Source organism: Acomys minous (assembly GCF_964271855.1).
Source record: "Acomys minous genome assembly, chromosome: 7".
NCBI lineage: Eukaryota > Metazoa > Chordata > Mammalia > Rodentia > Muridae > Acomys > Acomys minous.
The window spans coordinates 5,663,430-5,676,980 of record NC_140488.1 but is presented as its reverse complement, the minus strand read 5'-3'; the positions used below and the strand labels follow the sequence as shown (position 1 = coordinate 5,676,980).

The 13,551-nt window shown below is 42.8% G+C and overlaps 1 pseudogene across 1 annotated transcript in view; it reads left to right on the top strand.

Moving 5' to 3' along the window:
• Nucleotides 1-13,551, top strand: part of LOC311602068 (actin, cytoplasmic 2-like) — a 63,699-nt pseudogene that overhangs the window by 698 nt on the left and 49,450 nt on the right. Inside the window, exon 2 of the transcript XR_014783644.1 lies at nucleotides 244-1,198. The product of XR_014783644.1 is annotated as an actin, cytoplasmic 2-like (transcript). The remainder of the gene's footprint in view (nucleotides 1-243; nucleotides 1,199-13,551) is intronic.

Sequence of the window (13,551 nt, the reverse complement as noted above, 5' to 3'; positions counted from 1 at the left end):
TAGTTAATGTGTTTCCATCATACCTGTGTTTGCAACACAAACTACTGATAGCTTGGAGTGTGCTGATCTTGGGCCTGTATGGAAAGTCAACTATCATGGCAGCTTAAAAAAAAAATAAAGTATCACTTCAGAAAGATCTTTGAAGGAGAGTCTTGCATTAAAAGATCCATGACGGGTAAAGTCCTCATCCCCAGTGAGTGATCTCGCAGCTCTTCTATCACTGGTCCATACCTGCCACACCAGAGCGTGGTGGTGTGTATGGATCAGAAGGACTTCTACATGGGTGATGAGGCCCAGAGCAAGAGAGGCATCCTGACCCTGAACCCCACTGAACATGACATCGTCACCAACCGGGACAATATGGAGAAAATCTGGCACCACACCTTCTATAACGAGCTGTGTGTGGCCCCTGATGAGCACCCTATGCTACTTTCTGAGGCCCCCCTGAACCCCAAGGCTAACCGTGAAAAGATGACTGAGATCATGTTTGAGACCTTTAACACCCCAGCCATGTACGCAGCCATCCAGGCTGTGCTGTCCCTGTATGCATCTGGTCGTACCACTGGCATTGTAATGGACTCTGGAGACGGGGTCCCCCACACTGTGCCCATCTATGAGGGCCACACTCTTCCTCATGCCATCCTGCATCTGGACCTGGCTGGCCGGGACCTGACCTCGTGAAGATCCTGACCAAGTGTGGCTACAGCTTCACAAGGAGAGCTGAAAGGGAAATCGTGCATGACATCAAAGAGAAGCTGTGGTATGTTGCCCTGGACTTCTAACAAGAGATGGCCACTGCTGCATCCTCTTCCTCCCTGGAGAAGAGCTATGAGCTTCCTGATGGCCAGGTCATCACAATTGGCAATGAGCAGTTCCGCTGACCTGAGGCTCTTCTCCAGCCTTCCTTTCTGAGTATGGAATCCTGTGGTATCCATGAAACTACATCCAATTCCATCATGAAGTGTGACCTTGATATCTGCGAAGACCTCTGTGCCAACACAGTGCTGTCGGGTGGCACCACCATGTACCCAAGCATTGCTGACCAGATGCAGAAGATCACTGCTCTGGCTCTTCGCACCATGAAGATCAAGGTCATTGCTCCTCATGAGCACAAGTACTCAGTATGGATCGGTGGCTCCATCTTAGCCTCACTGTCCACCTTCCAGCAGATGTGGATCAGCAAGCAGGAGGTCAATGAGTCCAGGTCCTCCATCGTCCACCACAAATGCTTATAGATGGATTGTTACTAAGCTGTGTTTTAACACCCATTCTTTTGACAAAACCTAACGTGCCCAGGGAGGAAAAAACAAAAAACCATGAGACAACATTGGAATGGCTTTTTTTGTTTTTGTTTTATTTTTAATTTTTTCTAAAGTTTTTTTGTTTGTTTTGGCACTTTTGACTCAGGATTTAAAAACTGGAATGGTGAAGGCAACAGCAGTCTGTTGGAGCAAGCATCCCCCAAAGTTCTACAATGTGGCTGAGGATCTTGATTGTACATTTTTTGTTTTGTTTTTTGTTTCGTTTTAGTCATTCCAAGTATCCATGAGATATGGCTACAGGAAGTCCCTCACTCTCCCAAAAGCTACCTTTAGTCCCTAGAGGAGGATGGCCAAGTCCACTCCCTGAGTTCACACTGGCAAGGTGACAGCATTGCTTCTATATAAATTATGTACTGCAAAAATTTTTTTAAACCTTCTGCCTTAATACTACTTTACTTTTGTTTTTTAATTTTTGAATGGTCAGTCAGCCATTCGTGCTCCCCCTTTGATTTTTGGTCCCCTCAACTTGATGTATGAAAGCTTTGGTCTCCCTGGGGGTGGGCTGAGGTGTTGAGGTAGCCAGGCCTTGCCTGTACACTGACTTGAGACAATTTAATAAAAGTGCACACCTTACCAAAAAAAAAAAAAAAGATCCATGAGGAACGTGGGAGGCCCACAGTTCTTGACCACACATTCTATACGAGGAGAAACACTGCTGCTTCAGACTAAATAGGGCACAGAGATTATTATATGAAAAAAGGCTGTCTGAGCACCAAACACCCACATGCAGAAGGCATCCAAAGGCTGATGAAATAATATCCTGGAACTATGCAGTGCCTTTTATGGGTGACAGAAGGGTGACTAGGGTGGGAGTGTGGACCCTGAGTGCGTAGCTGCTGCTGGTCAACAGAAAGGGTGAAGCCACCAGCCTCGTTCTTTCTAGGTCTTGAAAACTAACAGGATTTGGTTTCCTTGCATTTAAAATTTGTTTGCAAAAATGGTGGCTTGATTTCATTGTACTCTCCTTTTGTGAATAGGAGTGCATATCACCAGTATTCCAGATCATCTTCAAAGTTTGGGAGCCACTGAAAGTCTCTTGATGTTCAGAGCTGTGCTAGCTAGAAAGGCATCGTACCCTACAAGGGACTATACCCAGAACGGAACCCACACTTAATTTGTTTTTTAAAATATATTTTATTAATTTATTCATATTACATCTCAATGGTTATCCCATCCCTTGTATCCTCCCATTCCTCCCTCCCTTCCATTTTTCCCTTACTCCCCTCCCCTATGACTGTGAATGAGGGGGACTTCCTCCCCCTGTATATGCTCACAGGGTATCACGTCTCTTCTTGGTAGCCTGCTATCCTTCCTCTGAGTGCCACCAGGCCTCCCAATTCAGGGGATCTGGTCAAATATGGGGCACTAGAGTTCGTGTGAAAGTCAGACCCCACTCTCCACTCAACTGTGAAGAATGTCCTGGCCATTGATTGATCTGGGTAGGGGTTCCAAGTTTACTGCACGTATTGTCCTTGGCTGGTGCCATAGTTTGAGCAGGACTCCTGGGCCCAGATTCACTTATCATAATTAATTAATTTTCTTGTAGGTTTCTAAGACCCTTTGGATCCTTCTATTTCCACATTCTCCCATGCTTCTCTCACCTAGAGACACAACAGGATGTCCTCCCCTCTCTCCCACTTTCCTGGTAAGTGAAGACTTTCATGGGACATGCCCCATGACTCTTTCTGCTTCTGGGTTAACTCACTCATTATGATCATTTCTAGTTCCATCCATTTGTCCACAAATTTCTGCAATTCCTTGTTTTTAATAGCTGAGTTGAAATGACAAAAAGAGAAATGAGCCAGAAAAATGTCATGTGAAAGGGCTGTACCTCCCGTTGCTAGATCTGAAGATGGTGGAAGGATCAAGGAGATCACAAACCAAGGCATGCAGAAGGTTTCAAAAGCAAAGTTTGGAATGGACAACCACCTTGCTGACACCATGGTTACATCCCAAAGAGACCTATGTTGGGTACCTACTATGCAGAATTGTAATATAATTAACTTGTGCTGTTTCAAGGCACTAGGTTTATGGTTAGTTGTTACAGCAGGAATACAGAAATACACATGAGAATAGAAACATTCTACTAGCGATTCTAAGCAATGCTTTATTCTTTTTCTTATTTGATTTTTTTTTTACCTTACATCCAGATCGCAGCCCCCTCCCTCCTCTCCTCTAGGTCCTGCTCTCCTACCCTCTTCTGCCTTTACTGCTGCCCTTTTCCTCACCCACTTCCTACCAATCCACCCTGGCACATCAAGTTGCTTCAGAATGAAGCACATCCCCTTCCACTGAGGCCAGCTAGTGGAAAGTGATCCACAAGCAGGAAATAAAGTCCGTGTCAGAGACAGCCCCTGCTCTGCATTCAAGGGGACGCACATGAAGACCAAGCTGCCCATCAGCTACATATGAGTCAAGAGCCTAGGTCCAGCCCATGCATGCTCTTTGGTTGGTGATTCAGTCTCTGTAAGCCCCCATGGCCCTAGGTTAGTTGACACTCTTGATCTTCCTACAAAGTTCTTATCTCCTCTAGGTCCGGCTATCCATCCCTCCACTCTTCCACAGACTTTCTGAGCTCCACCTAATGTATGCCTGTGGGTTTCAATATCTGTTTCCGTCCGCTGCTAGGTGGAGTTTCTCAGAGGACAGTTATGCTAGGCTCCTGTCTGCAAGCATAGCAGAGAATCATTCATGGTGTCAGAGGCTGCTTCTCTCCCAGGGGTCGATCTCACATTGGACCAGTCATTGGTTGGACATTCCCTCAATCTCTGCTCCATTTTTATTCCTGCACATCTTGTAGGCACAATAAATTTTGGGTCAAAGGTTTTCTGGATTGGTTGGTGTCCCCTTCCCTCCACCGGAAGCCCTGACTGGCTAGGAGGTGGCCTCTTCAGTCTCGATGTCCCCTGATGACAGGAGTCTCAGCTAGAGTCACCTCATATACCCCCAGGAGCCTACCCTGTCGTGACTCTTCAGCTCGTCTCAAAGATGGCCTCTGCCCACAGTTTCTTTTCTCTCTGAAAGCCCTCTGTCCTCCTGGCCCTGCTCTCCCCACATCTGATTCCTGCCCTAGCTTCCCTCAGCACCCTCTCTTCTATCCTGTACCCTCTCTTCAACCCCTTCTGATCTCCATTCTACTTCCTCTTCTGAATGAGATTCAAGCATCCTCCTTTGGGCCCTCTTTCTAATTTAGCATCTTTGGGTCTGTAGATTGTAGTATGTTTATCCTTTACTATATGGCTAATATCCACTTATCAGTGAGTACATACCATGTGTGTCTTTCTGAGTCTGGGTTGCCTCACGTAGGATGATCTTTTCTAGTTTCATCCATCTGACAATTTCATAATTACCTTGTTTTTAGTTGCCTAGTAATATCACACTGTGTAAATAAACCACAATTTCTTTATCCATTCTTCAGTTGAGGGACATCAAGAATGTGTCCAGATTCTGGCTATTATGAGTAAAACTGCTATGAACATAGTTGAGCAAATGTCGTTTTGTATGGTGGAATATGTTTTGGGTATATGCCCAGGAGTGGTAAAGCTGGGTCTTGAGGTAGAGATATTTCCAATTTTTTGTGAAAGTGCCATATTGATTTGCAAAGTGGTTGTACAAATTTGTGTTCCCACCAGAAATAGAGGAGTGTTCCCCTTTCTCCACATCCTCACCAGCATGTGGGGTCACTTGAAATTTTGATGTTAGACATTCTGGTAGGTGTAAGATGAAATCTCAGAGTCATTTTGATTTGCGTTTCTTTGATTACTAAGGACATTAAGTACTTCTCTAGGTGTTTCTTGGACATTCGATATACCTTTGTTGAGAATTCTGTTTTGCTCTATACCCCATTTTTAAAATTGTGGTGTGTGTTTTGTTGGTTTTTAATTTCTTAAGTTCTTTATATATTTTGAATATTAGCCCCTTGCTGCATGTAGGATTGGCAAAGATCTTTTCCCAGTCTATAGGCTGCCAGTTTGTTCTGTTGACAGTGCCCTATGCATTACAGGAGCTTTTCAATTTCACAAGGTCCCCTTTATTAATTGTTGATCTTAGAGCCTGAGCTGTTGGTGTTCTGTTCAGGAAGTTGTCTCCTGTGCCAATTAGCTCAAGGCTGTTCCTCACTTTCTCTTCTAATATATTTCGTGTTTCTGGTGTTATGTTGAGTTCTTTGATCCACTTTGACGTGAGTTTTGTGTAGAGCGATAAATGTGGCTCTATTTGCATTTTTCTATATACAGACATCCAGTTAGACCAGCATCATTTGTCGAAGATGCTTTCTTTTTTCCATTGTATGGCCTTGGCTTTTTTGTCAAAATCAAATGCCCATAGATGTGTGGGTTTACTTCTGGGTCTTTGATTTGATTCCATGGATCAACCAGTCTGTTTCTATGCCAGTATCATGCTGTTTTTATTACTGTTGCTCTATTGTACAGCTTGAGATCATGCATGGAGATACCACCAGAAGTTCTTTTATTGTATAGGATTGTTTGAGCTATTCTGAGCTTTTTGTTTATCCAGTTGAAGTTGAGAACTGTACTTTCATGGTCTGTAAAGAATTGTTGGTAGTTTTATGGGAATTGAAAATTGACCTCTTGAAACTGAAAAGCTTCTGTAAGGCAAAGGACACTGTTAATAGAACAAAACAGCCATCCAAAGATTTGGAAAAGATCTTCAAGAATCCTACATCAGATAAAGGGCTAATATCCAAAATATATAACTAACTCAAGAAATTAAACATCAACAAAATAACCCAATTTTTAAAATGGGGTGCTGCTTAAGCAGGGAATTCTCAACAGAGATCTCAAGTAGCCTAGAAACACTTTTTAAAATGTTCAACGTCCTTAGTCATCAGGGATATACAAATCACAACGACTCTGAGAGTCTGTCTTACATTAGTCAGAATGGCTAAGGAAAAAGAACTCAAGTAAAACTAAGCTAACTGGTCTTCAACTCCCTCAGAGACTTGAGAAGAAATAAACTTGATTATCTGAATATGCCAGGAGTGCAGGTTAGTAACTCTCCAAATGAAAATATAACAGAGACAGTTTTCTACCTGAATAGTCTCCCAAAACTCTCTATAACGTTGAGCATCTTCTTCGGCCTTCTGGCCCAATATCTCTGACAGAAATTTAGTTTTACAATGAAGCTTAGTTGTTTAGGGGTTAAGATGTATTTAGGTCTAGATAGGTGTTCTAAGTTGATATGACAGTATGTGATGGAGACTGATTTACATTCAGAAATGTAGATGCACCAAGATAGGAAAGATGTCTTCTTCAAGGCTGTCAAATACAAATAGCTAAAACACTAAGAATGTAACATTTATATAATTCCTGATTGTGTCATGGTTCTTCTTGCTATAGATAATCTAATATATATATATATATATATATATATATATATATATATATATATATATATATTAAAATAATTTTTTAAAGATCCTAACGTATAGCTTATATTTTAGCCCTTTGAGGTCACATAGTGTCTTTTCTTGGGCTGTTTAACTTTGCTTTCTATCTTTGTCTTAGTGTCAGATGGTCTCCTGACCCAGGACAGGTACGTAGGAGGAAAATTTAAAACAAGCATGCTTGGGTTGGGAGACAGGGTGTCTAATCCAACTCCAGAGCCAGGTCTTTAATAGAGTAGTACAGCATGAAGCAATAGAATTTCAACCAAAATTAATGAAAAGAGATGGGGAAGAATATGCCTTTCTCACCAAAGGAAAAGCCTACCAACAGGGCATTCCAATTCAGAACATCTTTGACCAATATCCAGGGGCACCAAGAGTTACTTTAAAAAATATTAAAAAATCCAAAACAAACTTGTTATTAAAGGTAAAAGCACAGAACGATGCAGATACCTCAATTGTGGGAGAATTCAGTGCCCCATTCTATCCAAAGGACAGATCACTGAGGCAGAAACATAATAGAGAAACAATGAATCCAATGGACCCAATGGTTATCTACAGAACTTTTCACCCAACACAAAAGAGTACTCTCTCTTCTTTGTGTCACATGGAACCTTCTCGAAAATTGGCAGTATATAGTCGGACACAAAGCAAACCGTATACAAAAATTGAAATTACTCATTCTGCTTTCCCAGATCACCATGGATTAAGATGGATCTGAACAACAGAAATAACAAAAACCCTACACAGTCATGGAAAATGAGCAACTCCCTATTCAGTGACAACTGGGCCAGGGAAGAAATTTAAAAAAAAAGAAATTAAAGACTGTCTAAAATTCAATGAAAATGAAGGCACAAGATATCCAAGCTTATGGGACACAATGAAAGCAGTACTAAGAGCAAAGTTCATAGTACTAAGCACCTTCATACAGAAATTGGGGACATTCCATACTAGTCAATTAACAGCTTCTCTGGAAGCTTCCACAACAAAAGAGGCTGACACACCCAAGAGGAATAGATGGCTGCAAATAATCAAACTCAAGCTGAAGTCAACAAACTAGAAACAGAGAACAAGACTAAGAGTGAACAGAAGCAAGAAGCAGTTCTTTAAGAGGAAGAATGAAGGGAATCAAGGGGCAGTCCTTTCAGAAAGTCAACAAGATAGACAAAAGACACACACTTAGCCAAACTAACTAAAAGGCAGAGAGAAAATATCTAAATCAACAAAATCAGAAAGGAAAAACAAAACAGAACAACATCTCCATAACCCCTAAGGAAAAGAAGCAGTCATTGTATGTCTCCCAACCAGGGGGGGGAAAAGCCTCAGGGCCAGATGATTTTAGCTCAGAATTCTACCAGACTTTCAAAGAAGAGCTAATACCAATACCCTTCAAAATATTGCACAAAATAGAAACAGAAGGAATATTGCCAAACTCACTCTATGGGGCCACAGTCATTCTGGTACCTAAAACAGACAAAGACCCATCAAAGAAAAAAATTCAGGCCAATTTCCCTTATGAACACTGATGAAAAAAATACTCACAAACTGAATCCAAGAACTCATCAAAAATATCACTGGCCACGACCAAGTAGGCTCCATCCCAGGAATACAGAAGTGGTTCAACATATAAAAGCCCATCAACGTAATCTGTCATATAAACCATGGAAGGAAAAATGAAACATGATCACCTCATTAGATGCTAAAAATCATGTGGCAAAATTCAACACTACTTCATGATAAAGGCCTTGGAGAGATCAGGGATAAAAGTTCTGATAAGATGGAACACTGACTACTTACTAATTACTCCCAAGCACAAGATTTTAATTTCCCTTTGGTGGTATACTGAATATAGACCTGAGGGTGCCTCTCATCATGCTAGAAACAAGTCTGCCCAATCTGTATACCAATTCTTCTGAGTGAGGAAAGAATGTCCACGCTTTTACTGGGTCTCAAAGGCATAAGCCTACCCCAGATGTCTTATAGACACAACTTTAACTTTTGTCCCTAGTCTGTATGTGCCTCAACAAGTTTTTACCTGGCTAACAGACTCCATCCAGAGCTGCTGAGAGCTGGACCTGCTGGAAGTTGATATAAACCAATCTCAAAAATGGGACTACTCTCTGTCTCTTCAGCTGGATCACCTAAACAGATGCTTTTGGTAAGTGCCCCATTACCTAGCCTTTGACTACCTTTTCAGCCTTTCTAGGCCCCAATAACAGCGCCCCTAATGTCACTAGGGAAAAAAAGTGACAGAAGAGAATGACATTGCCCATTGTCCTACTTTATAGGCTGAAATGCTGAGTCAAGGCCAACTCTCTGGCAGGAGGGACAAATGGCCACAAGGAAAAAAGCTCTTAGTTCTGTTTAAACCAGTCATCCTTGCCACTGCATTTGGACTCGGCTCTTGGGTGGTCTGGTCATAGAGTCTCTCAAACCTTGGGTAGAGCATTCATTGTTAATAACTCCAAGTATGCCTACCTAAGATAACCAGAGCTGAACACTTAATATTCTTTCCAAGGAGGGGTGAGTTTATTTAGCAGTCAGTCTCAGAGGCTGAGAGCGTCCTAGGCCTGGGTTAGAGTGTACAGAGGTAAGGAGCTTCCAGGACCAGGCCTAGGCTAGCAGACAGAGGCACTAGTCCTTTGAGACAACAGTTGAAACAGGCAAATAAAAGAGCCTTTCACAGGACCCCATTCAGAGCTTCTGGCAGGCTTCCCTCTATTTGCTTTTGCTGCTGTGTCTAGGTGGACACCTTCCACATGTCCACTTCCCATTGCAATTCTTCCTTAGTCAGGCAAGATTCCTATGAGCCAACTGCTGAGCCGATCCTACAGGCTTTATTAGCTGTAGCAGTGGCCATAAAAGTATCACCATAGCTAGGGGATGCGCCATTGGAGGCCTCACAGAGGAAGATGCTTCTGCCTAGATTCCCCTGGCAGATACTGCACTGCAACCCATCTCTTTTACTCTGTCAGTTTCTTTTAGGTCTCATGTGCCAGGTGACTCTCAACGAGGAGATAGGCAGAAGGGATTGTCCACCCCAAACATAGAAGACACATTACAAAGAAGAATTCCATTTAGTTTGGCTTGTCGAACCAAGGAGTTTAGTGAGGTCACCACAGGACTGTGGATAACTCCAAAGCAGCGATTCCGTTGGGGGATTTTGTGCTCAACTTAGAAGCAGGCACACTATGGAAGCATTCCACTCAGCTTCATAAGACATTATAACACAGAGAGTCACCCAAAGCAGGGGACACCCTGTTTGGGTGTGGGTGGTTTGCTGTCAGGCAGGGTCCATATGAAAAAACTCAGTGAACAACTTGTGCGACTTGCTCTCTCCTGTGGAGGGCTGGGTTGTGCATCTGTGGCTTCCCTGAGGCCCTAATATATGTGGAGAAGAGGCTTAGCTCCTTCTTTAAACCAAGAATATGCTTGGAGGAGCCAGGAATGGTTTGGAACCAGGACCTTGAGGACTTTTCCCTGAGGCCCCAATGTAACCATGAATATACTTGGCAGAGCTGCTAAAGAGCCTGGGGCAAGCCTGGCTACATATTCTGAGAACCCCACTTTTCCCAACATTTGGGGCTATGGTTATTAGACCCAAGGGCACTGCTATGTGCTTGGCTGTGTCTTGCTCTTGAGATGACCTGTCCTTGTGTGGCATTGCTTGATTAGCTTCTTGCTGATTTTATCCCATTTTACCCCTGTAAATAATCTATAAGATGCTATACCTTTTTTTTTTCTTTCTTCAAGACCTGGTTTCACTTTGTAGCCCAGGGTGTGCTGAAACTTGCTCTATAGAACAGGCTGGCCTTGAGCTCAGAGATCCACCTGCCTCTGCCTAGAAACATTGGGATTAAAAGTGTGCACCGCCATGTCCAGTGATGCTGTGCTTGTTAAGAAGCTTGTTTGGCATAAGAGATTGCTTTTACAAGACCTCCTGCCCACAGGTTTATCTTCCCTATTTCCAGTTTTTCTATCTTTCTTGTCTCCTGGCACCTCCCTCTCAGGATATTGTTACTGAAGAGTGACCAGCAGGTTTAGTCATATGGCCACCTGAAGGGGTGTACCTGAGTACAGGAGAGAGACTAGGCATTCCTGTGATACCTCTATCCATATCTGTATACTGATTACGTATATATACATGAGAAGTCGCGCCCAGCAGAGAGGAATCAGCAGTAAATGTGGAACAGCCAAATTCTGAGGATGACGTTTGTCAATTTAGACACTTTGCTTGTGTACTCTAGTTCTTATAATGAATTATTAAAGCACTTCAAAAGCTTCTTTATTTTCGTTCTAAAAGCCTGCCCTTGCTTCCCTGACAAAGGTTCTGTGAATTTAAAGGCATGAGAACATGCAGGTAAAACTCAAAGACAGAACACCACCTATTAGGGCCAACTAAGCTTCTACACCACCTACTCCCAGCAGAGGCGGAGCCTAGTGCAAGTGAGGAGCAAGCAATGGAGGGATAATTTGTGCTAGGAAATTTGCTTTAAAATTGCTTAGATCCACAGGATGAAGTTAATTTAACTGAAATACCACACCTCAAATTTCTGGTTACGCCATACTCCAAAGCAGACTGGAGGAGAAATCATTTAAAAAAAACTTTTAAAAGGTTTAGGAACAAAAAGTGACATCAGTGCTTAAGTTACTTCATGATGCCAGAAGGAACAAGGAAAATGGATTTTTTTGTGTGTTGGTGTTATGTTTATGGTTTTGTTTTTGATGAAAAGAGTTATAAAATCTCCAAAAATGGCTCCTACTGGTTCCTCTGAGCCAGTGCTGGTACCACAGCAGGGGTTTTATAGACCAATGGGCCAAAGACAAGAAAAGACACATGAGAACAGTAAGAAAATTAGGAAGATCAGCTGCAGTGGCTGGGTGGCTCTGAAGGTCCCTGCACTAGCTCCAGGAGGTGACAGAACCTACAGCAGGGGAGGAAGCTTGCCTGTGTGGGGGCTGTTGTTTGGTTATTCACTCACTCACTCACTCACTCACTCACTCACTCACTCGCTTTACATCCCTACAGCAGCCCACTCCCTCCTCTCCTCTGGGTCCCACCCTCCTACCCTCTTTTCTCTCTCAGCCCCCTCCCCTTCTCAGAAAATGAGAGCCCCCACCCATCAACTCACCTCAGCACATCAAGTGTGTTTTAAAGGTGGCCTAGATGCTGGTGGCTGGGGGCACAAAGGGTGGGGTGACTGGCAGCCTGGCAGACTGGCCTTAGGCCCCAGACCCTCCTCAACCACAAGCCTCTCAGGAGAGCCACTTGCTAGTGCACAAGAGCCAAAGCCATGGCCTGGCATATGGCACAGAGCAGGCAGGACAAATGTGCCTGAGAGGCCACAGGCAGGCGCTGACACACACAGCTTCAGAGTGACAATGCTAAAATATTTCTGACCTTCAATGCCTTTTTCTATCTTCTCTCCAGCTCTGATTAATTTCTACACATCAGGTTTCACCAGCTCAAACTTCCAATTGGAAACACTCTCGTGGATGCAAGGAGGTCTAATGAGCTCCCATCAATCCAAGCAGAGCACATGTTTCTCTCAAAATGACCTGTGGCATTTAAGCCAAAAGGCTGACTCTAGAATGTGGGATTCGACCCTCTCATTTCAGGTTCATAGGTTTTTTTTCTTTCTCCTTATGTCCTTTAACCCCCTTTCCTGGGTCAGTCCGTCAGAATAGCCTTCTGGCTCTGTGACAGGGACAAGGAGAACAGAGCAGCATAAGAGATAAATACAAAACCCAAGGCTAAAACTGAGCTGGTAACATGTCCTTGAAGAGAGTTACAATGTATCCTTCCTCTCTTCTCCACCCACCCTATCAACTACCTATGAGATCAGCTTCCTTGACCCAAAGAGATGTTTATGTTGTGACTTTGATGTTATGTTTAGTTTAATTTTGATACAGTTTTATACGATACATAACAGTAACGTAGTACTTCCAAAAACTAACAGTTTACCACTGACAAATGTCAACAACAACAACAACAACAACAACAACAAAATACTTGAAGTTGCTGGGGGTAAAGAGCTGCTAAAGGGAGGTAGTCTCTGTTGTGTCTCAGTTCCCTAAAGAGTAGTTAGTTGTTCCAAGCAGGCCTTCTCAGGAAATTTTATATAAAGGCGGGAAGGGGCTTTCTCTATAGAACTATTCAATCTCATGGTTTTAATAAGTAAAAATGTGATGCGGCTAACATAAAAATATTTTGATATATAAGGGTTTGTATATAAAGACTGAGATAGATAGATATTTGAAAAGAAAACCCCAAGAGGCTTCCTCATAACTTATAGAATCCCAAGTAAGTTATTTAAAGTACACAGAGGATGCATAAGCTATAGAAGGCATATGAAGAATTCAAATTAAAGGCAATATTATGCTGTTAAAGATTATAAGTTCCATGTTTAGCAATTAAAAACAGCCTGTATAGTATATCAAATAAAGGGTTTTAAAATATCTGACTCTCATTACATAATAACTGAAAGTATCAGACTGATGTAACTGATCTTCTGGGTGATTTTCATGTGCTGCCTTGCACTGCTTTCTTGAATGATTCTGGCATATCATCAACTATCCCTATTTGTTTGTCATTGGGCGGTCCCTACATCCCTTGCCACTTAATGACCTATAAGGCTTATGGCTTTGGGGTCCATGGACCTCAAAACACCACTTCCTTCATCACTTGAATTTTCCAGTTTCTAACAACCCACAGGTTGCCCAAGCATATAGATAGTAACCTGGGATGAGCAAGGCTCAGGATCCAGGCCTCCTCAGGTCCTCACGGTTGAGCCATCCCTTCCTAGCAGCAGCAGCAGCTGGAGA